Below are 25,614 nucleotides of genomic sequence, written 5' to 3' on the forward strand. Positions count from 1 at the left end.
TGGTGCAGAAATCCACTTCTGGGGCCCACTTGGTGTGTGCTGGGGCTGAGACTAAAGCTTCTCACGTGCTTGGGCTGTTTCTGGAGTTGAACGCCAGGTTGTGACGTTTTGGGCGCGGAACTCCAACTTGTAACCTGTTTCTGGCGCTGGACGCCAGACAGCAGCATGATACTGGCATTGAACGCCAGTTTACGTCATCTATCTTCGCACAAAGTATGAACTATTATATATTTTTGGAAAGCCCTGGATGTCTACTTTCCAACGCCGTTAAGAGCGCGCCAATTGGACTTCTCTAGCTCCAGAAAATCCATTTCGAGTGCAGGGAGGTCAGAATCCAACAACATCAGCAGTCCTTTTTCAGCCTAACTCAGATTTTTACTCAGCTCCCTCAATTTCAGCCAGAAATTACCTGAAATCACAGAAAAACACACAAACTTATAGTAAAGTCCAGAAATATGATTTTTGCCTAAAAACTAATAAAATTCTATTAAAAACTAATTAAAACATGCTAAAATCTACATGAAAATACCCCCAAAAAGCGTATAAAATATCCGCTCATCAAGGGACCTGAGCAAAAATCTGATTTAGAGGCTGAGAAAGGACTGAAGATGCTATTGGATTCTGACCTCCCTTCACTCGAAGTAGATTTTCTAGAGCTACAGAAGCCCAATTGGTGCGCTTTTAATTGCGTTGGAAAGTAGACATATTGGGCTTTCCATCAATGTATAATAGTCCATACTTTGCCTGATATTTGATGGCCCAAATTGGCGTCAAAACGCCCACCAAAGACCCTTTTCTGGCGTAAAACGCCAGAACTGGCACCAAAGCTGGAGTTAAACGCCCAAACTGGCACCGAAATTGGTGTTTAAACTCCAAGAAGAGCCTATGCACGTGAAAGTTTCAATGCTCAGCCCAAACACACACCAAGTGGGTCCCGGAAGTGGATTTCTGCACTATCTACACTTAGTTACTCATTTTCTGTAAACCTAGTTTACTAGTTTAGTATAAATAGCACTTTTTACTATTGTATTCATATATTTAGATCATTTTTGAGACTATCTTTGGATCACTTTTGATCTCTTTATCATGTTTTGGGGGCTGGCCATTCGGCCATGCCTGGACCTTCATCAGTTATGTATTTTCAACGGTAGAGTTTCTACACCTCATAGATTAAGGTGTAGAGCTCTGCTATTCCTCAAGAATTAATGCAAAGTACTATTGTTTTTCTATTCAATTCATGCTTATTATTGTTCTAAGATATTCACTCGTACTTCAACCTGATGGATGTGATAATCCGTGACACTCATCATCATCCTCCCTTATGAACGTGTGCCTGACAACCACCTCCGTTCTATCTGCAAGAGCTTGAGAGTGTATCTCTTGGCCTCCTGGTTTACGACGCATGGTTGCCTCTCCTGACAATAGAGCCTTTCATTCCGTGATATCAGAGTCTTCGTGGTATAAGCTAGAATCAATTGGCAGCATTCTTGAGATCCGGAAAGTCTAAACCTTGTCTGTGGTATTCCGAGTAGGATCTGGGATGGGATGACTGTGATGAGCTTCAAACTCGTGACTGTTGGGCGCAGTGACAGTGTGCAAAAGGATCAATGGATCTTATTCCAACAAGATCGAGAATCGACAGCTGATTAGCCATGCGGGAAACCGTAGCGGACATGTTTTCACTGAGAGGACAGATGGTAGCCATTGACAACGGTCATCCACCAACATATAGCTTGCCATGGAAGGGAGTACGCAAGATTGGATGAGGACAATAGGAAAGCAGAGGCTCAGAGGGAACAAAGCATCTCCATACGCTTATCTGAAATTCCCACCAATGAATTACATAAGTATCTCTATCCTATTTTATGTTTTATTTCTTTTTTTAATCATCAAAACCTCATCACTATTTGAATCCGCCTGACTGAGATTTACAAGATGACCATAGCTTGCTTCAAGTCGACAATCTACGTGGGATCGACCCTTACCCACGTAAGGTATTACTTGGATGACCCAATGCACTTGCTGGTCAGTTGCGCGGAGTTGTGAGAGAAGTGTGAACTCACAATTTCGTATACCAAGTTTTTGGCGCCATTGCCAGGGATTGTTTAAGTTTCGACAACTGACGGTTCATCTTGTTGCTCAGATTAGGTAATTTGCTTCTTGTTTCATCCTTTATTTTATTTTCAAAAAGTTTTCAAAAATCTTTCCAAAAAAAATTTTCTCTTCTTTTTCGCTTTTCCAAAAAATTTTTCGAAAAAATTACAAAAAAAATTAATAAAATCATAGAAACAAAAATAATTTTGTATTGCTTGTTTGAGTCTAGAGTCAAATTTTAAGTTTGGTGTCAATCGCATATTTTTAATTTTCGTAAAAAAATTTTTTTTGAAAACTCATGCATGGTGTTCTTCATGATCTTCAACTTGTTCTTGATGATTGTCTTTGTTTGATCTTGTGATTTTCTTGTTTTGTGTCTTTTCTTGTTTTTCATATGTATTTTCAATTTGTTAGTGTCTAAACATTAAAAATTTCTAAGTTTGGTGTCTTACATGTGTTTCTTTTCTTAAAAAAATTTTCAAAAATAAGTTCTTGATGTTCATCATGATCTTCAAAGTGTTCTTGGTGTTCAGATGACATTCAAAGTGTTCTTGCATGCATTTTTTGTTTTGATCCTAAATTTTCATGTTTTGAGTCATTTTTGTGTTTTTCTCTCTCCTCATTAAAAATTCAAAAATAAAAAAATATCATTCCCTTATTTCTCTCATAAATTTTGAAATTTTGGATTGACTCAGTCAAAAATTTTTTAAAAAAATTTAGTTGTTTCTTATAAGTCAAGTCAAATTTTCAATTTAAAAATCCCATCTTTTCAAAACTTTTTCAAAAATCAAATCTTTTTCATTTTTATTTCATGTTTTTCAAAAATTTTAAATTTGATTTTCAAAATCTTTTTCTTAATTTCAAACTCATATTTTCGATTACTTTACTAACAATTAATGTTTTGATTCAAAAATTTCGAGTTTGTTACTTTCTTGTTAAGAAAGGTTCAATCTTTAAATTCTAGAATCATATCTTTTAGTTTCTTGTTAGTCAAGTAATCAACTTTAATTTCAAAAATAAAATCTTTTTCAAAATAAATTTTCAATCACATCTTTTTAAAATTCAATTTCAAAATCTTTTCTAACTTCCTATCTTTTCAAAATTGATTTTCAAATCTTTTTCAATTAACTACTTGACTTTTTGTTTAATTTAAAAAAAAATTACTATTTGTTATCTTTTTCAAAACCACCTAACTACTTTTTTTCTCTCTCCAATTTTCGAAAACCACTAACAACTTTTTCAAAAATCTTTTTAATTAACTAATTGTTTTAAACTCTAATTTTGTTTTATTCCTTTCTTAATTTTCGAACTAACTAATATTTAAAATAAAAACAAAAACATTTTTCCCTTTCTTTTATTTAATATTCGAATTCCCTCTCTCTCATCTCTTTCTATTTATTTATTTATTTACTAACACTGCTCTCCTTCTTAAAATTCGAAACCTCTCTCCCTCTCTGTGTTCGAATTCTCTTTATTTTCTCTCTACCTCATTCTTCTCTTCTTCTCTTCTTCTACTCACATAAAGGAATCTCTATACTATAACATAGAGGATTCCTCTTCTTTTCTGTTCTTTTCTTTTTCACATGAGCAGGAACAAGGATAAGGATATTCTTGTTGAAGCCAATCCTGAACCTGAAAAGACTCTGAAGAGGAGGCTAAGAGAAGCTAAAGTACAACTCTCTGGAGAGGACCTGACATAAATTTTCTAAAAGGAGAAGACATGGCAGCCAAAAATAATAACAACAATGCAAGGAAGATGCTTGGTGACTATGCTGCACCAACTTCCAACTTCTATGGAAGAAGCATCTCAATTCCTGCCATTGGAGCAAACAACTTTGAGCTTAAGCCTCAATTAGTTTCTCTAATGCAGCAGAACTACAAGTTTCATGGACTTCCATCAGAAGATCCTCATCAGTTCTTATTTGAATTCTTGCAGATCTGTGATACTGTTAAGACCAATGGGGTTGATCCCAAGGTCTACAGACTTATGCTTTTCCCCTTTGCTGTGAGAGACAGAGCTAGGACATGGTTGGACTCACAACCTAGAAAAAGCCTGAACTCTTGGGACAAGTTGGTCAATGCTTTCTTGACCAAATTCTTTCCACCTCAAAAGATAAGTAAGCTCAGAGTGGATGACCAAACCTTCAGACAGAAGGAAGGTGAATCCCTCTATGAAGATTGGGAAAGATACAAGCAATTAACCAAAAGGTGTCCTTCTGACATGTTTCCAAAATGGAGCATCATATGTGTATTCTATGATGGTTTGTCTGAGTTGTCCAAGATGTCATTGGACCACTCTGTTGGTGGATTCCTTTATCTGAAAACACCTACAGAAGCCCAGGAACTCATTGAGATGGTTGTAAATAACCAGTTCATGTACACTTCTGAAAGGAATCCTGTGAATAATGGGGTGACTCAGAAGAAAGGAGTTCTTGAGATTGATACTCTGAATGCCATATTGGCTTAGAACAAAATATTGACTCAGCAAGTCAATATGATTTCTCAGAATCTGACTGGATTACAAGTTGCATCCGGCAGTGCTAAAGAAGCCTCCTCTGAAGGAGAAGCTTATGACCCTGAGAATCCTGCAATGGAAGAGTTGAATTACATGGGAGAATCCTATGGAAACACCTATAATCTTTCATGGAGGAATCATCCAAATTTCTCATGGAAGGATCAACAAAAGCCTCAACAAGGCTTCAATAACAATAATGGTTAGAGAAATAGATTTGGCGATAGACAGAGAATTCTGAGCAGAGCCTCTCTGGCTTAGCAAACATAGTCTCTGATCTATCTAAGGCCACTCTTAGTTTCATGAATGAAATGATGTCCTCCATCAGAAATTTGGAGGGACAAGTGGGTCAGCTGAAAGTTACTGAAACTCCTACTAGCACTCTCCCAAGCAATACAAAAGAGAACCCAAAAAGAGAGTGCAAGCCCATCTACACATCCAACATGGCCGAACCTGTAGAGGAGGGAAAGGCAGTGATTTCCAGTGAGGAAGACCTCATGGGACGTCCACTGGCCAACAAGGAGTCCCCTATTGAGGAACCACAGGAATTTGAGGCTCATCTAGAGACCATAGAGATTCCACTGAACCTACTATTACCATTCATGAGCTCTGACGAATAGGGGTGTTCAAAAAAATAACCAAAATGTGGTTAACCGGTTAAAAAACCATAACCACATTTTGGTTAACCAGTTTAATAAAACAATTTTAAAAACCATATCCATATTTTTTGAAATTGGTTAACCAAAACCAAATTAAAAAAAACCAATTTTTAACCGGTTAACCAAAACCAAAACCAAATTAAAATTAAAACCTAAATCAAAACCTAATTTTAAATTCACTCTTCCATGCTTCGACAAAACCCAATTCACTCTTCTCCAGTTCGCCGCCGTCAATAGTTCTTCTCCTCCGCCTCTCGCCGGAGCTCGCCGGTGGTCTGTCAGACCTTTACCTCTTCGAGTCTTCACCTTGATTCACAACTCTGTCTCTCTGCCTCGACCTCCCATTCGCGACTCTGTCTTCACTTTGATTCTCCTGAGTATCTCTCTTTTCCGGTCTCTTCTTCTTTCGTCGGTGGCTCGCCGGAGTTCATCAATTAAGGTAAGCCTCCTCCTTGCCCTTAGTTCTGAGTTCTGAGTTGGATTTGTTATCTGTGGTTTTTCTATTTTGTTGATTTGTTCTGTTATGTTTCTTCATTATGTTACTTCTGACTTCTTCATTTTAATGGATTGAAAATGTGCAGATTTTAAATCTCTCAGTATTGAACTCTTCATTTCAATAGATCCTATTGTAAGGTTCTTCTTCACTGTGGTTCACTTTATGATTGGTTAAGACTTAATTAATTTGTATGAATTGAATGGAGAATTGTTCACATTTAGTTTTTGAATTCTGGTTATGTAAATGGCTTTGGCAATTCAAGTGCATATGTTCCTATTTTTCTGTGATCAAGCTTTTATTTTGTTTTATTTAATTTGTCAATCAAATGAAAAATCATTATTTAGTTGAAGAAAACTAACTTATCTTAAACATGGTTCTGGCTTATTTGTTCTGATTTTTATTGAAGAAATAATATGGATTTTTGTTCATCTCCTTTGATTTTGGTCCTGCATTCTTGTTTTACATTGTTCAATTTAATCTTTTGAAGTTAATTGTTAATGCAATGCTTATAGCTATGAGTTTGCAGCGTGTAAGTTGGACTGAGAATCATTGTTATATGCTAGTTTTGTTGAGAAATATTTTGGTATATGGTTGTAGGATGAGTGACATATGAATGGAAACAGAGTGAACTGATAGAAATTTGTCGTTTAGTACCAAATTCTGCTTAGAGATTTCTGACTTGAAGTACAGGTTCCTGCCAGATTCAAATATTGTAGAAAAACTATTCAACAAAATGTGAGGATTTAGCTCTTTTATGAAATTCCAGTGTTTCAGGAGAATAGAGGCAGGATATTAATTGAGTCCTTGATCTAACATTAGCCCTTAACTTTAACTGTTAATTTTGTTAGACATTGACCATTTGAGTCAAATACAGGCACATAACAAAAGATCTCTTATTATTACAGTTGTACCAAGGAACTTGTGTATGAACTATGAAGCTGCTACCATAAGTACGGCCTTACTGTCAAGTATGGCCACCTTAGCTAAGAGGTCAAGCACAATCTGACACCGTGCATTTTACAACAATAGCAATAAGTGATTTTTAATTAAAAATTAACTAATCCAGTTTCAACTACAATCCAAGAGTCATTAATTTATATTCTGCCTTTTCCATCTAGTTTAGTAAGCTACACACCCTAGCTAATTTATATTAGGTCCCGTCTTCTATTTGGTGATGAACATTATTTGCTACTAACACGTACAATTTAAATGTGCTATTATAATATGGCACTCTTAGCTATTATATATAATTGCACTTAGTTACCAATTACATATGCTTCCTTGGCTAGCTTCACATGCTTTTTTAATTTCTTATTATTATTGTTAGTATTCACAATTTGTTGCATTGTATATTGGTTATAAACAATAGTAATTAATGATACTGTACTTTTTGTGCGCTACCTCATGAACCTGATGATGATCATCATCATCACAAATACAAGATATATTAAAAATTACTATGTACCTCGATTCAGTTGTCCTTTGTAGCTTGTGGTTTCAAGTGTTTGATTTGATGTTATGAATGATGTGATAATCAGTAATCCTGTTGTAGCTTCAAATTGTTATAAGTTTCTGAATTGGTATATATGTGTAGTTTCAAATTGATATAACTTATTCAGAAACTTTAATTGATATATATGTAGCTTCAATCACCTTTTGCACTTTGAATTGAGCTTGTTTGTACTTGTTTGTGAACATCAACATTTTAAACACCCTTGGAATCAGTTTCAAAGCATATGTATATATTGTTTGAACTTGGCTTTGTGCTTGATAACTTTGCTTTGTTGAAATATTTAATAATTAGATTTTATGGCTTCTTATTCAGAATGAGGTAGCCGATCATGATGTTCCCATGTCAGAGTCTGCAGAGCATTCAGCTTCTACATTACCTCCTCTCCCAACCACATCATCTGAGTGCAAAAATCGATCAACAGTTTGGGACCACCTCAAGAGAACATCTGATGATGAAAATAAGGCTCAATGTCAACAGTGTTTGAAAATGATCAAGTGCGGGAATGGAACAAGTGCAATGAGATCACATTTAAAGATTTGTATAAGCAATCCCGGTTCAGATAGAGGCAAACGACAGAAAACAGGCACATCGCTTAGCCCAGAAGCACAAGTGGGTAGGCTTGATGCAAAATATGCCTGGGAAAAGTATTACATTGGCACGTGACATCTTGATGTTCTATGAAACAAGGAAGGTTCAACTTCAAAAATACTTTTCCAAATACGAAGGAAGAGTTTGTCTTACAACTGATAACTGGAGTTCATGTCAGAATATGGCGTATATGTGTTTGACTGTTCATTTCATTGATGTAGACTGGAAGTTGCAAAAGAAAATACTAAATTTTTGCCAAGTCACCGGCCACACGGGAGAGATTATGGCTCAAAATGTTGAAGCTTGCTTGAATAGCTGGAAGTTGAACAAGATCTTGAGTTTGACAGTTGATAATGCATCGTCTAACGATGTAGGAGTTATGTATTTAAAAAAAAGGCTGATTTCTTGGAAGAGTTCAGTTTTGAATGGAGAGTATCTCCATATGCGGTGTTGTGCGCATATTTTAAACCTGATTGTGAAGGATGGATTGAAGGAGATTAATGATTCGGTCGCCAAAATTTGGGATGCTGTGAAGTATGTTAGATCCTCAAATTCAAGATTAACTAGGTTCAAGGCATGTATTGCACAAGAGAATATTCCACATAAGAGTCTTGTTTGCATAGATGTTGAAACGTGATGGAACTCTACATACTTAATGTTAGTAGTAGCCTTAAAGCATCAGAAGGCATTTGAGCTATTAGAGATGCAAGACAAAAAATTTGTTGAAGAATTAAACAAGGGAAGAGGGGTACCTTCAATTTAAGATTGGGATTATGCTAAGTCCGTCTTACCATTTTTAGAGATATTTTACGATGCTACACTTCGCATCTCTGGATCCTCTTATGTCACTAGTAACTTATATATGAAAGAAGTGTTTGCTCTTGGAAGGAGGATTCGACAATATCGTGATGATGATGATTTGAGCATAAGTCTTATGGCAAGTAAGATGAAAGCAAAATACAACAAGTATTGGGAAAATGCAAAAACTATTAACATGTTGTTGTTAATTGCCGTAGTTCTAGATCCTTGCTATAAGTTGGATTATGTTGAGTGGTGCCTAGTTAATTCTTTTGGTGCGGAAGTGGGCGGTGAATTGAAGGCAAAGTTGTCTTCTTGTCTTCATTCACTTTATAATTTATATCAAGGTGCAGATGAAGGAAACCAAGATGATAGCCTCTCCCAACCGAGTCCAAGTGATAAAGCCAAAGACATTTATGATATGGGGTTATATCGCCGATCAACCGGTCGCAAATCCAATCTTAAATCTGAGCTTGATTGTTATTTGCATGAAGACTGTGAGCCAGATGATAAGCCTTTAGATATTCTAGGATGGTGAAAGGTTAACTCGAATCGGTTTTCCGTCCTAGCAAATATGGCACAGGACATATTGGCTATACCAGTTTCAACAGTAGCTTTCGATTCTGCTTTTAGTATGAGGGGAAGAATCATCGATCAATATCGTAGCTCATCGATCAATATCGTAGCTCATTGACTCCTAAGATAGTAGAAGCCCTTGTATGTACCGAAGATTGGCTTAAAGGAGACTTTTTCTCTTCTCTTGCACCTGAGAATTTCGAAGAGCTTGAAAAGGTCGAGCAAGGTAAATTGAATATTAAATATTTCTTAAATATATCATATGATTTACTTAGAAAATGTTTTAGTTTAACTTATAATTATAATTTTTTAAAAGTTATAATTATAGTTTTTTTTGTGTGTGCAGATTTGATTTTATCAGAGGACATTACTTGTTCAGTGGGTCCAGGTTCAATTGCGCTTGAGGATGACTAGAAAGTCTTGATTGTTTGTTTTCTTTAGTTATTCTAAACACTTAGGTGGTAAAGAGATTAGACTTGATTTTTTATATATGATTAGACTTGTTTATGTTTATGTTTATGTTTGGTGATAGATCAAAGAAATTCAATACTCCTTAGATGGGGATATTGGTGTCAACAATTATAGCAGTTGCAATGTCATTTTTTGCTGTTGGAATTTGCATCGTTTCTTTGGCTTAGGAGAAAATTTCCATCGTTGAAGAGGCCTTTTGAAGTGCCTTTGGGAATGAAGGGTTTGATCCCAATGTGCCTTATACCTTTTTTGCTCTTGGTGTATGTGATAAGTATTGCCACCAAAAGTTTAGAAAAGTAATTATTATTTACAATGGAAGGGTTTTCATTATTTATAAATGTTACTTGTATTATTTAGAAAGAAAAAAATAATTTTTAGATTAAAAAAATCAATTTAAAAGAAAAAAGGTAAAAAAATTTGGGTTTTAGTATGTAAAAATATTAATTTTTATGTAAAAATTGGTTTTTGGGTATAGAAACTAATTTTTTGGTATAGAAACCAATTTTTTAGTGTAAAAACCAGTTTTTTAGTGTAAAAACTGGTTTTTTTTATATAAAAACCGATTTTTATAGTTTTTTAATATAAAAACCAGTAAAAAATCGGTTTTTTTATATAAAACTGGTTTTTGTTTTAATAACCGGTTTTAACTTTTACTAACCGGTTAATAACCGATTTTATAATATGAAACCAATTTGGTTAATTAACCAATACTATATTTTTGGTTAACCAAAAAACTGGTTTGGTTTTTGGATTAACCAAACCATGAACACCCCTACTGACGAATATTCTTCCTCTGAAGAGGACAAAAATGTTACTGAATAGCAAGTTGCTCAATATCTAGGAGCAATCATGAAGCTGAATGCCAAATTATTTGGTAATGAGACTAGGGAGGATGAACCTCCATTGCTCATTAATGAACTAAGTGCATTGGTTCAGCTAAAGTTACCTCAAAAGAAAGAGGATCCCAAAAGGTTCTTAATACCTTGCAACATAGACACCATGACCTTTGAGAAGGCTCTGTCTGACCTAGGGTCAAGTGTAAACCTCATACCACTCTCTGAAATGGAGAAAGTAAGGATCTTTGAGGTACAAGCTGCAAGAATCTTGCTAGAGATGGCAGACAAATCAAAGAAATAGGCTTATGGACTTGTAGAGGATGTCTTGGTAAAGGTTGAAGGCTTTTACATCCCTGTTGACTTCATAATCTTAGACACTGGAAAAGATGAAGATGAATCCATCATCCTTGGAAGACCCTTCCTAGCCACATCAAAGGTTGTGATTGATGTGGACAGAGGAGAGTTAGTCCTTCAATTAAATGAGGACTACCTTGTGTTCAAGGCTCAAGGATATTCTTCTGTAAACATGGAGAAGAAGCATGAAAATCTTCTCTCAGTACAGAGTCAAATAGAGTCCCCACACTCAAACTCTAAGTTTGGTGTTGGGAGGCCACAATCATGCTCTGAACATCTGTGAAGCTCTAAAAGAGCTCACTGTCAAGCTATTAACATTAAAGAAGCGCTTATTGGGAGGCAACCCAATTTTATTTTATTTATCTATGTTATTTTTATGTTTTCTTTAGGATCATGATCATGTGGAGTCACAAAAACAACTACAAAAATTAAAGAAAAATCAAAAACAGCATAAAGAATGGCACACCCTGGAGGACGAGCTTACTAGCGTTTAAACGCCAGTAAGGATACCAAAATGGGCGTTTAACGCCCAGCCTGGCACCATTCTGGGTGTTTAAACTGGCGTTTAGACGCCAGTAAAGGTATAAAAATGGGCATTTAAATGCCCAGTTTGGCACCTTTCTGGGCATTTAAACGCCAGAAAAGGGCAGCAGACTGGCGTTTAAACGCCAGAAAAGGGCATCAGCCCGGCATTTAAATGCCAGAAAGGCACATAGAGGGCGTTTAATGCCAGTAAGGTGCAGGGATGAAAAAATCCTTGACACCTCAGGATCTATGGACCCCACAGGATCCCCACCTACCCCACCTCACTCTCTCTCCTCTTTACACCTTTCTATAAGACCCTCTTCACCACTCACATCCATCCACTATTTCCCACCTACACCCACCCACTCAAATTCAAACCATTCCCCTCCCAAAACACTCCCAACCCCACATGGCCGAACCCTTCACACACCTCCATCTCCTTCATTTCTTCTTTTTCTTCTCCTTTCTTTCTTTTTTTGCTCGAGGACGAGCAACCTTTTAAGTTTAGTGTGGAAAAGGCATTGCTTTTTGTTTTTCCATAACCATTAATGGCACCTAAGACTGGAGAAACCTCTAGGAAGAGGAAAGGAAAGGCAGTTGCTTCCAACTCCAAGTCATGGAAGATGGAGAGATTCATCTCAAAAACCCATCACTATAAAGAGGAAGGAGCACCAAAAGCACTAAGGATGGAGCACCAAGAGCACTCCATTATCCTTCATGAAATCAGAGAAGACCAAAGAGCCATGAGGGAGGAGCAACAAAGGCAAGGAAGAGACATTGAGGAGCTCAAGCACTCCATAGGATCTTCAAGAGGAAGAACTAGCCGCCATCACTAAGGTGGACCCGTTCTTTAATTTCCTTGTTATTTGTTTTTCTGTTTTTTTATTTTTATGCTTTATGTTTGTTTATGTTTGTGCCTTTATTACATGATCATTAGTGTCTAGTGTCCATGCCTTGAAGCAATGAATGACCTATGAATCCTTCACCTTTCTTAAATGAAAAATGTTCCTAATTACAAAAGAACAAGAAGTACATGAATTTCGAATTTTATCTTGAAATTAGTCTAATTATTTTGATGTGGTGGCAATACTTTTTGTTTTTTGAATGAATGCTTAAACAGTGCATATTTTTTATAGTGAAGTTTATGAATGTTAAAATTGTTGGCTCTTGAAAGAATAATGAAAAAGGAGAAATGTTATTGATAATCTGAAAAACCATAAATTTGATTCTTGAAGCAAGAAAAAAACAGTGAAAAAGAAAAAGCTTGCAAAAAAAAAAAAAGAGAGTAGCGAAAAAAAAGAAGCAAGCAGAAAAAGCCAGTAGCCTTTTAAACCAAAAGGCAAGGGTAAAGAGGATCCAAGGCTTTGAGCATCAGTGGATAGGAGGGCCCAAAGGAATAAAATCCTGGCCTAAGCGGCTAAATCAAGTTGTCCCTAATCATGTGCTTGTGGCATGAAGGTCCAAGTGAAAAGCTTGAGACTGAGTGGTTAAAGTCATGATCCAAAGCAAAAAGAGTGTGCTCAAGAACTCTGGACACCTCTAACTGGGGACTTTAGCAATGCTAAGTCACAATATGAAAAGGTTCACCCAGTTATGTGTCTGTGGCATTTATGTATCCGGTGGTAATACTGGAAAACAAAGTGCTTAGGGCCACGGCCAAGACTTATAAAGTAGTTGTGTTCAAGAATCAACATATTAAACTAGGAGAGTCAATAGCACTATCTTAATTCTGAGTTCCTATAGATGCCAATCATTCTGAACTTCAAAGGATAAAGTGAGATGCCAAAACTGTTCAGAGGCAAAAAGCTACTAGCCCCGCTCATCTAATTTGAACTAAGCATCATTGATACTTTGGGATTTATAGTATATTCTCTTCTTTTTATCCTATTTTGTTTTCAGTTGCTTGGGAACAAGCAACAATTTAAGTTTGGTGTTGTGATGAGCGGATAATTTATACGCTTTTTGACATTGTTTTTACATAGTTTTTAATATGCTTTTGTAACTTTTTAGTATATTTTTTATTAGTTTTTATGAAAAAAACACATTTCTGGACTTTACTATGAGTTTGTGTGTTTTTCTGTGATTTCAGGTATTTTCTGGCTGAAATTGAGGGACCTAAGCAAAAATCTGATTCAGAGGCTGAGAAAGGACTGAAGATGTTGTTGGATTCTGACCTCCCTGCACTCGAAGTGGATTTGATAGCGCTACAAAAGCCCAATTGGCGCGCTCTCAATTGCGATGGAAAGTAGACATCTTGGGCTTTCCAACAATGTATAATAGTCCATACTTTGTCCAAGATTTGATGGCCCAATTTGGCGTCAAAACGCCAACCAAAGACCTTTTTCTGGCGTAAAACGCCAGAACTGGCACCAAAGCTGGAGTTAAACGCCCAAACTGGCACCAAAACTAGCGTTTAAACTCCAAGAAGGGCCTATGCATGGGAAAGCTTCGATGCTCAGCCCAAACACACACCAAGTGGGCCCCGGAAGTGGATTTCTGCACTATCTACAATTAGTTACTCATTTTCTGTAAACCTAGTTTACTAGTTTAATATAAATAGCACTTTTTACTATTGTATTCATATCTTTAGATCATTTTTGAGGCTATCTTTGGATCACTTTTGATCTCTTGATCACGTTTTGGGGGCTGGTCATTCGGCCATGGTTGGACCTTCATCACTTATGTATTTTCAACGGTAGAGTTTCTACATCTCATAGATTCAGGTGTGGAGCTCTACTGTTCCTCATGAATTAATGCAAAGTACTATTATTTTTCTATTCAATTTACGCTTATTCTTGTTCTAAGATATTCACTCGTACTTCAACCTGATGGATGTGATGATCCGTGACACTCATCATCATCCTCCCTTATGAACGCGTGCCTGATAACCACCTCTGTTCTATCTGCAAGAGCTTGAGTGTGTATCTCTTGGCCTCCTGGTTCACGACACATGGTTGCCTCTCCTAACAACAGAGCCTTCCATTCTGTGAGATCAGAGTCTTCATGGTATAAGCTAGAATCAGTTGGCAGCATTCTTAATATCCGGAAAGTGTAAACCTTGTCCGTCTTATTTCGAGTAGGATCTGGGATGGGATGACTGTGACAAGCTTCAAACTCGTGACTGTTGGGCGCAGTGACAGTGTGCAAAAGGATCAATGGATCTTATTCCGACACGATCGAGAACCGACAGCTGATTAGCCATGCAGGAAACTGTAGGGGACATGTTTTCACTGAGAGGATGGATGGTAGCCATTAACAACAGCGATCCACCAACATACAGCTTGCCATGGAAGGAAGTACACAAGATTGGATGAGGATAATAGGAAAGCAGAGGCTCAGAGGGAACAAAGAATCTCCATACACTTATCTGAAATTCCCACCAATGAATTGCATAAGTATCTCTATCCTATTTTATGTTTTATTTCATTTTTTAATCATCAAAACCTCATAACCATTTGAATCCGCCTGACTGAGATTTACAAGATGACCATAGCTTGCTTCAAGCTGATAATCTCCGTGGGTTCGACCCTTACTCACGTAAGGTATTACTTGGACGACCCAGTGCACTTGCTGGTCAGCTGCATGGAGTTGTGAGAGAAGTGTGAACTCACGATTTCGTGTACCATGTACAAATTTTTTTTATTGCCAAATTTAACTATGAATGCATATGTCTTCGGTAACAAAATGCATGAGTATTACTGGTACACAAAATCGTGATACACAACTTCGTGCAGCTGACCAGCAAGTGCACTAGGTCATCCAAGTAATACCTTACGTGAGTAAGGATCGATCCCACGGAGATTGTCGGCTTGAAGCAAGCTATGGTCATCTTGTAAATCTCAGTCAGGCGGATTCAAATGGTTGTAGGGTTTTGATAATTAAAAGAAAGAAGTAGAATATAAAATAGGATAGAAATACTTATACAATTCATTGGTGGGAATTTCAGATAAGTGTATGAAGATGCTTTGTTCCCTCTGAGCCTCTGCTTTCCTATTGCCTTCCTCCAATCATTCATACTCCTTTCCATGGCAAGCTATATGTAGGTGGATCACCGTTGTCAATGGCTACCATCCATCCTCTCAGTGAAAATGGTCCTCTATGGTTTCCCGCATGGCTAATCAGCTGTCGGTTCTCGATCCTGTCGGAATAAGATCCATTGATCCTTTTGCGCACTGTTATTGCACCCCACAGTTGCGAGTTTGAAGCTCGTCACATTCATCCCATCCCAGATCCTACTCGGAATACCACAGACAAGGTTTAGACTTTTTGGATCTCAAGAATGCTGCCAATTGATTCTAGCTTATACCACGAAGACTCTGATCGCACGGAATGGAAGCTTTGTTGTCAGGAGAGGCAACCATGCATCGTGAACCAAGAGGCCAAGAGATACACACTCAATCTCTCGCAGATAGAGCGGAGGCGGTTGTCAGGCACACGTTCATAAGGGAGGATGATGATGAGTGTCACGGATCATCACATTAATCAGGTGAAGTACAAGTGAATATCTTAGAACAAGAATAAGCGTAAATTGAATAGAAAATAGTAGTAATTGCATTAATTCATGAGGAACAGCAGAGCTCCATACCTTAATCTATGAGGTGTAGAAACTCTACCATTGAAAATACATAAGTGATGAAGGTCCAGGCATGGCCGAATGGCCAGCCCCCAAAACGTGATCAAGAGATCAAAAGATGTTCAAAAGATGAAAATACAATAGTAAAAGGTCCTATATATAGAGAACTAGTAACCTAGGGTTTATTGAAATAAGTAAATGATGCAGAAATCCACTTCCGAGGCCCACTTTGTGTGTGCTTGGGCTGAGCATTAAAGCTTTCATGTGCATAGGCTTTTCTTGGAGTTAAACGCCAGCTTTGGTGCCAGTTTGGGCGTTTAACTCCAATTCTGGTGCCAGTTTGGGCGTTTTACGCCAGAATTTTTTTGCTAACTTGGAACGCCAGTTTGGGCCATCAAATCTCAAGCAAACTATGGACTATTTACATTTCTGGAAAGCCCAAGATGTCTACTTTCCAACGCAATTAAGAGCGTGCCAATGGGGCTTTTGTAGCTCCAGAAAATCCATTTTGAGTGCAGGGAGGTCAGAATCCAACAACATCTGCAGTCCTTTTTCAGCCTCTGAATCAGATTTTTGCTCAGGTCCCTCAATTTCAGCCAGAAAATACCTGAAATAACAGAAAAACACACAAACTCATAGTAAAGTCCAAAAAAGTGATTTTTGCATAAAAACTAATAATTATATACTAAAAACTAACTAAATAAATCATACTAAAAACTACCTAAAAACAATGCTAAAAAGTGTATAAATTATCCGCTCATCAATTACCTAATTGCCGAAAAATTTTCACAATAAGCTTATGCCTCCTTCACCAATGTTTCCCAAAATTCCCACCACACTTAGAATTTACACACTAATCCACCCAAGCTAATCAAAGAGTAATTTGGGGACATCAATGGTTTTCTGCTTATTTGGAGTAATGTGCTATCATTAGAACGAAAGGGGATTCATAGGCTCAAAGGGTTTCACAAAGGTGCATGCAAGGGTTGGCCATATAGGTTAGTGAGTTTATCATCAAAAATGGCCTCAATCATGCTAAATGCATTCAAACACAAATACAGGACATAAAGAATCATGCAAATCAATGATCACAATAAAAAGGAGTTATAATCACACACAAGAAAAACATTATGGTTGAAAATATGCAACCATCTATTAAGCTCAAGACTCTCAAGGTATGTTGTTTGAGCTCTTTTCCATGTTCTACAAACAATCTACTTCAAGCAAGTTGGCATACATAATATTTCCTTCAATTCAATCAATGGTACGCCCTAGAAAAAAGACTTCATGGAAATTCCTTGGTGTTTCACCGACTTATTCATTCTATCATGCAACATGCAAGTACTAACTACTGAATATCCATAAACGATAAAGAAATATTTACAAGCAACCAAGCAAGATAAAACAAACATAAAACTACTCAAAATAAATAAAAAGTACTACAAGAAACATTGCAAAAGTGCTTTGAAAAGAGAAATTTTTACCCCCTTGGAATCATCGATCCTCCCCCAGACTTAGTTTGCACACGGTCCTCCGTGCATGCTTACACTCCGTGAGGATAAAGAGGGGCCACCTTCAGCTAGTGGACTCAGAAGTGGGTTGGTCAACTGCGTCATACTCCTCTCCTGCTATCTCGGATGAAGCTCTAGGAGGCGAGCCAGGGTCTCTTCCTTCTAGCCTTGCCGCTATCCACTCAAAACGTTTTTGCTCCAAATGCTCCTTGCGATGGATATCGTGCAAGATGTCTTCGAATACTTCTGGAAGAGAACAGAGAAAAGGTAAAGCAGTTGATGAAGTTGGTAGTCTTGGTAGTGGTGGTGCTGTGGATGTCTTCCTCTCAGAGGGTGTGGTGGTTGTTGTTCTCTCCAAATCTCCCCTCATAATGTACTTGTTGCCTCTAGGAACCCTGAACATGATGTCTCTCGGATGGCACTCTACCCCGCTCCTGTTGCTAAATGCATCACCATCGATGGAAAAGGGATGTTGATGTTCTTTTTCTCAATTAGTTTCCATACTGATGTGCGTAATAAAGGTACAATGGCTATACTCTTGCCTTCCATGATAGCTCAAAGTAGCAAAGCAGTCTTAAATCTCACATGGGTAGCATGGGTGCTGGGAATTATGTAATCTGCCACATATACGAGCTTCGGCATTCAAATCGGAGTAAGCTATAGATGCGGGAATAGAATTTCTCCCCTTGCTATACTCCCATGAGGCACTGGAACGGCCAATTCTCTTAAGTATAGGAGTCAAGGACATCCTCCCCTTGGACACACTCACCTTGATCCTTGAATAGTCATCATATTCGGGCGGAATGTGGGGGATCTTCAGAATAGCTTCAATAGCTCGGTTGGAAGTATCCAACCTCTTGCCCCGGAGGAATACCGACTTCGCTTTTCAATTTCGGTAGTTGGTGTAGAATTCCCGCACCATGGTTTCATTGACTTCAATTGGGTCTTGCTCTAAGAACTCCCAATGAAGTGAGGCAATCTGCTCATGGATGACCATTTTGTACTTGATCGGAACCTTAAGCGTTCGTTCCCAATGGATTGGCCTTTCCTCAAATTTGCCATATAGGAACTCGGCTCTTTGGTTGATCAAGGTGTCCGGGTTATCGCTCGGGCGAGCCATGAAGTATGGTCTTGATGCGCGGGGTGTAGGTTCCACAACTGGCAAAGCGACTTAATGAAGTGAAGCAACTAAATACTTAGTTAGAAGTTTGAAGATAGTGTGATTCATAAGAATGGCGGTGTGTATATTCCAATGGTGCATGCAGTTAGAACATACACACCGGCCGCACACAATGGCAATCACACTCCTAAGGCAATTCAAAGTTCAAAACTTTACAACTAAGTGCTTAAGTTGCACATGTGAAACATAGAAATGGAAGCAACTTCAAGCAAGCACCGACAAGGAATTGTCAATTGTTCATCCTCAACATATGGTAATCACATATACAATGCTCTTAATTGGAAGACAAAAGATGCTTGATCAAGACATCATCAAAAGTTGAACATTTGTAAATTACTCATTATAATTTCCAAGATGAACAATGGAACTCATATTCTACCAGCATAATGCATTTACTATTAAAGTCACCCATTAATAAGGTACACAATCTTGGTAAAATGGGTGGTTGAAATCAAAGTATACCAATAATGAAATGCATCGGAGAAACAATGTGATCAACATCAAAACCCATAAATGGAGTTGCACAATTCATACAATATGCCTAACTAAAGATAAATGGAAAGCATATGATGGCCAAGTCATATGAATGAAACAAGATGTTCATTGAGGTATTTTATCGAACATATGGTATGTAATGTGCAAGGGCATCACAATAAAACTCAAAATTGATCAAAATTAACCCAATAGTCAAGCAACAACACTTTTCAATACAAAGAAACAATTAAGAAAGCAGAGAGGTTGCAAAAGGACGTGCGGGCGCACAAAAGCGTGCAAGCACACAGAGGGACTCTTTTTTTTATATGTGGGCAAAAGCAGGTGTACGTGCGCACACAGGTCTGTGCGCACGCACAGAGGATGGGAATGGGGTGTTGTTTCCATGCACAAGTCATTCCCTCGCCCCCACCAGAGGGCTTGCAAAAGTTGTGCGGACGCACACGTCTGTGCGACCGCAAAGATGAAGCACAAAAGGGAACTTGTGCGTACGCACACAGTTGTGTGTACGCACAGAATAGAGGAAATGGGGCCGAGCGCATGCACAGGCTGTGTTGGCGCCGTGACCAGAGGGCATATTAAGGCCTGTGCGGATGCACAGACTTGTGCGGCCGCACAGGTGGCTAAAAACACAGAGTTGTGCGCATGCACAGCTTGGTGCTTACGCACAGATGCCCTGTTTCAGAATTTTCTTTTCTCTTCAAAACTAAGGTTTCCAACCTTAGCACACCAACATACCAATCCCGTATCATTCAAACAAGCACAAAATCATAGTCCACAAGTAATTCAACTTATATAACTCAAAATCATCAAACAAACCTAAACTAAGCATTATATCACAAGAAAACAAATAGTTCAAAAAGCTATAAACAATCGATAGAGCTAGAAAAATGTCACCATGGTGGGGTGTCTCCCATCAAGCACTTTGGTTTAGAGTCCTAAGTTGGACTTCCATGGCTTCATTGGTCACTTAGGAAGTTCCCCAAGGAGGAAAATTTCTAACTCCTTGGCTTGTGCTTTGGTTGAGCATGATCCTTTGAATTTGACTCCATTGCACAATCCTCTTTTCCTTGCTCCTTGCCATCTTCACTTACTTTGTCTCTAACTATGTCGCATCCAAAAACAGAGTAAGCTCCATGAATGTGCTTGTCAGACTCCTCCAAAGTGAACTTGACTAACTTGCCATCCGACTCAAAAGAATAGACTCCCGAGTGTGCATCTAACTTGAAACGAGCCGTCTTCAAGAATGGTCGTCCAAGGAGTATTGATGATGGCTTGGTTGAGTCAATAGGAGGGGGTATTTAAGATGTGAAAATCAGCTGGAAAGAGCAATCCTTGAATATTGACTATGACATTCTCTGTAATCTCCACAACTGACATAATACTCTTGTCGGCTAACACAAATCTCACCCCGGATCTCTTAAGAGGTGCTAAGTTCAATCTCTCATAGATGGAGAGTGGCATGATGTTCACACACGCCCCCAAATCACACATACAGTCCATGAACTTAGTCTCACCAATCAAACAAGTTACCAAACATGGGCCGGGATCATTGCATTTTTTAGGAAGTAAAGAAGAGATAGAGTCATCTACCGGCTTTTTCTTGAGGTTGCCAAGCTTGTCTTTGTGAGTGCAAATATCCTTGAGGAACTTGGCATATTTCGGCACTTGTTGAATGGCTTGAAAGAGAGGGACGGTAACTTCAACTTTCTCAAAAACTTCCACCACAGTAGAGTCAAGATCTTCTTGCTTTTTTGCTTTCTTAACTATAGTTGGGAATGGAATGGGCAAAGGCTCTTCAAGCAAGGTCTTTCTCTTTGGCTCCTTGACCTTCGGTGGTTCTTTTTCATCTTTATCAATATCTTCATCTCCACTCCTCATCACCTCTACTTCATCCCCTACCTCCTCATTCAACTTTGAAGGTATAGCCACATTCTTATCCAACTTAGTACCACTCCTAACAGTAATGGCAAATATGCTTCCTTTAGGATTAGGTTGAGTTTGGGAGGGTAAATTACTTGAGGTTGAAGCTTGTTGTGTGCTTTGTGTGGTTTGAGGAGGGAGAGTCAAACGGGTAAGGGCTTCGGCTATTGTAGCCATGTAAGCATCTTGTTTCTTATGGAACTCTCTTTGTTCTTGCATGAAGGTGTGAATTGTGTCATTCATGTGGGATTGATTGGAGGGAAGGGCTTGGTTAATTTGAGAGGGATTGGACTGGCTGTTTAGATGTTGATTGGTGCACCAAATTGCAATCACACTTTTGCAATCCCGCACAACTAACCAGCAAGTGCACTGGGTCGGCCAAGTAATACCTTACGTGAGTAAGGGTCGATCCCACGGAGATTGTCGGCTTGAAGCAAGCTATGGTTATCTTGTAACTCTTAGTCAGGATATTAATAATTCTCAGGTTTAATTGTGAAAAGTAGAAGAACATGAAATAAATACTTGTTTTTGCAGTAATGGAGAACAGGTTGAGGTTTTAGAGATGCTCTATCTTCTGAATCTCTGCCCTCCTACTGTCTTCTTCTTCAAGCACGCAAGGCTCCTTCCATGGCAAGCTGTATGTAGGGTTTCACCGTTGTCAATGGCTACCTCCCATCCTCTCAGTGAAAATGTTCAACGCACTCTGTCACAGCACGGCTAATCATCTGTCGGTTCTCAATCAGGTTGGAATAGAATCCAGTGATTCTTTTGCGTCTGTCACTAACGCCCAGCCCTCAGGAGTTTGAAGCTGTCACAGTCATTCAATCCTTGAATCCTACTCAGAATACCACAAACAAGGTTTAGACCTTCCGGATTCTCTTGAATGCCGCCATCAATTCTAGCTTATACCACGAAGATTCTGATTAAGGAATCCAAGAGATATCTACTCAATCTAAGGTAGAACGGAGGTGGTTGTCAGGTACACGTTCATAGTTGAGAATGATGATGAGTGTCACAGATCATCACATTCATCAGGTTTAGGAACAAGTGATATCTTAGAATGGAAGCAAGCATGATTGAATCAAAAATAGTAGTAATTGCATTAATCCATCAAGATACAGCAGAGCTCCTCACCCCCAACCATGGGGTTTAGAGACTCATGCCGTAGAAGATACAATGAGAAATGTGTAAAGTGTCATGAGGTAGAGATACAATGTCAAAAGATCCTATTAATAGTGAACTAGTAACCTATGGTATATAGAAATGAGTAAATGACGTAAAAATCCACTTCTGGGGTCTACTTGGTGTGTGCTTGGGCTGAGCATTGAAGCTTTCATGTGTAGAGACTTTTTCTGGAGTTAAACCAGCTTTTGTGCCAATTTGGGCGTTTAACTCCAATTTTTGTGCCAGTTCCGGCGTTAAACGCCGGGAATTCTGAAGCTGATTTGCAACGCCGGTTTGGGCCATCAAATCTCAGGCAAAGTATGGACTATTATACATTTCTGGAAAGCCCAGGATGTCTACTTTCCAACGCAATTAAGAGCGCGCCAACTGGGCTTCTGTAGCTCCAGAAAATCTACTTCGAGTGCAGAGAGGTCAGAATCCAACAGCATTTGCAGTCCTTTTTCAGCCTCTGAATCAGATTTTTGCTCAGGTCCCTTAATTTCAGCCAGAAATTACCTGAAATCACAGAAAAACACACAAACTCATAGTAAAGCCCAGAAAAGTGAATTTTAAATAAAAACTAATAAAAACATACTAAAAACTAACTAAAATGTACTAAAAACATACTAAAAACAGTGCCAAAAAGCTTATATAAATTATCCGCTCATCACAACACCAAACTTAAATTGTTGCTTGTCCCCAAGCAACTGAAGATCAAATAGGATAAAAAGAAGAGAACATACTATAGACTCCAAAATATCAATGAAACTTAGCTCCAATAACATTTTTCCTTTTCCATCATTCTTTCAAGAGTCAACAAATTTAACATTCTTTAACAAATTCAAAAGACATATGCACTGTTCAAGCATTCATTCAGAAAACAAAAAGTATTGTCATCACATCAAACTAATTCAACTAGTTTCAAAGATGAATTCAAAATCCTGTACTTCTTGTTCTTTTATGATTAAAGCATTTTTCATTTAAGAGAGGTGATGGATTCATAAGACATTCATAGCTTTAAGGCATAGACACTGAGATACTAATGATCATGTAGTGAAGACACAAACATAGATAGAACATCAAGCATAGAAATCGAAAAATAGAATAATAAGAACAAGGAAATTAAGGAACAGGTCCACCTTAGTGATGACGGCTAGTTCTCCTTCTTGAAGATCCTATGGAGTGCTTTTGCTCCTCAATGTCTCTTCCTTGCTTTTGTTGCTCCTCTCTCATGATTCTTTGATCTTTCCCTCTCCCATGACTCGGAGGTGGAAGCTTTTGCCTTCCCTTTCCACTTTCTAGAGGTTTCTCCGGCCTTAGGTGCCATAAATGGTTATGGAGAAACAAAAAGCAACGCTTTTACCACACCAAACTTAGGAGGTTCGCTCGTCCTCGAGCAAAAGAAGAAAGAAGGGAGTAGAAGAAGAAAATGGAGGAGATGGAGGGGGTTTTTTGGGAGATAGGTGTTGAGGTGATTGGTGAATGGGTGAAGAAGAGAGAGAGTGGTGGGGTAGGTAGGGATCCTGTGGGGTCCACAGATCCTGAGGTGTCAAGGAAAATTCATTCCTACACCAAGTGGCGAGCAAAAATGCTCTTTATGCCAATTCTGGCGTTAAACACCGGGCTGGTGCCCATTTCTGGCGTTTAACGCCAGCTTCTTGCCCCTTCTTGGTGTTTAACACCAGTCTGGTGCCCCTTTCTGGCGTTAAACGCTCAGAATGGTGCTAGACTGAGCGTTAAACGCCCATTTCCTGCCCTTACTGGCGTTCAAATGCCAGCAAGTTTTCCTCCAGGGTGTGCTATTTTTCTTTCTGTTTTTCATTCTGTTTCTGCCTTTTTCAATTGAATTTGTGACTTCCCATGATCATCAACCTATAGAAAACATAAAATAACAAAGGAAAATAATGAATATAACATTGGGTTGCCTCCCAACAAGCGTTTCTTTAATGTCAGTAGCTTGATAGTGGGCTCTCATGGAGCCTCACAGAGGTTCAGAGCAATGTTGGAACCTCCCAACACCAAACTTAGAGTTTGGTTGTGCCCCCCAACACCAAACTTAGAGTTTGAATGTGGGGGTTTTGTTTGACTCTGTATTGAGAGAAGCTTTTCATACTTCCTCTCCATGGTTACAGAAGGAGAACCTTGAGTCTTACAGTTTGCACTGTCTGTAAGCCACGGAGCTTCCTGAATAGCAAACAATTGCTCATCCGGAAAGGTTTCAAAGATCTCAGTAGGAGGGAGGGATGCTCCTGCTACTGGTTCTATCCGAGACAGGTGATCAGCTACTTAATTCTCTGTCCCTTTTCTGTCTCTTATTTCTATATCAAACTTCTGTAGAAGCAACACCCATCTTATGAGCCTGGGTTTTGAATCATGCTTTGTGAGTAGATATTTAAGAGCAGCATGGTCAGTGTACACAATCACTTTTGATCCTACTAAATAAGATCTGAACTTGTCAATGGCATAAACCACAGCAAGTAACTCCTTTTCTGTGGTTGTGTAGTTCTTCTGTGCATCATTTAGAATACGGCTGCCATAATAAATGACATGTAGTTGCTTGTTGTGCCTCTGTCCCAATACTGCACCAGTGGCATGGTCACTGGCATCACACATTAGTTCGAATGGCAGTGTCCAGTCTGGTGCAGAGATAACTGGTGTCGTGACCAGCTCAGCTTTTAGAAGGTCAAACACCTGCAGACACTCCTTATCAAAGATAAATGGCGTGTCTACAGCTAGCAGATTACTCAGATGTTTTGCAATTTTTGAAAAATCCTTTATAAACCTTCTGTAGAATCCTGCATGCCCCAGAAAGCTTCTGATTGCCTTAACATTGGTAGGTGGTGGTAGTTTTTCAATTACTTCAACTTTAGCTTGATCCACCTCTATTCCTTTGTTTGAAATTTTATGCCCAAAGACAATCCCCTCAATTACCATAAAGTGACATTTTTCCTAGTTTAAAACTAGGTTGGTCTCTTGGCATCTTTTCAGAACAAGTGCTAGATGGTTAAGGCAGGAGCTGAATGAGTCTCCAAATACTGAAAAGTCATCCATGAAGACTTCCAGAAATTTCTCTACCATATCTGAGAAGATAGAGAGCATGCACCTCTGAAAGGTTGTAGGTGCATTGCACAGACCAAAAGGCATTCTTCTGTAGGCAAATACTCCAAAAGGACATGTAAATGCTGTTTTCTCTTGGTCCTGAAGATCTACTGCAATTTGGTTGTAACCTGAATAGCCATCCAAAAAGCAATAATATTCATGACCTGCTAGTCTCTCTAGCATCTGGTCTATGAATGGTAAAGAAAAATGATCATTTCTGGTGACTGTATTGAGCCTTCTGTAGTCAATA

General features: G+C 38.5%; 1 pseudogene; it reads right to left on the minus strand.

Annotated features, from left to right (window-relative positions):
* Nucleotides 1-25,614, minus strand: part of LOC127742935 (uncharacterized) — a 127,788-nt pseudogene that overhangs the window by 27,076 nt on the left and 75,098 nt on the right.

The sequence above is a fragment of the Arachis duranensis genome, chromosome 10 (genome assembly GCF_000817695.3).
Source record: "Arachis duranensis cultivar V14167 chromosome 10, aradu.V14167.gnm2.J7QH, whole genome shotgun sequence".
Taxonomy (NCBI): Eukaryota; Viridiplantae; Streptophyta; class Magnoliopsida; order Fabales; family Fabaceae; genus Arachis; species Arachis duranensis.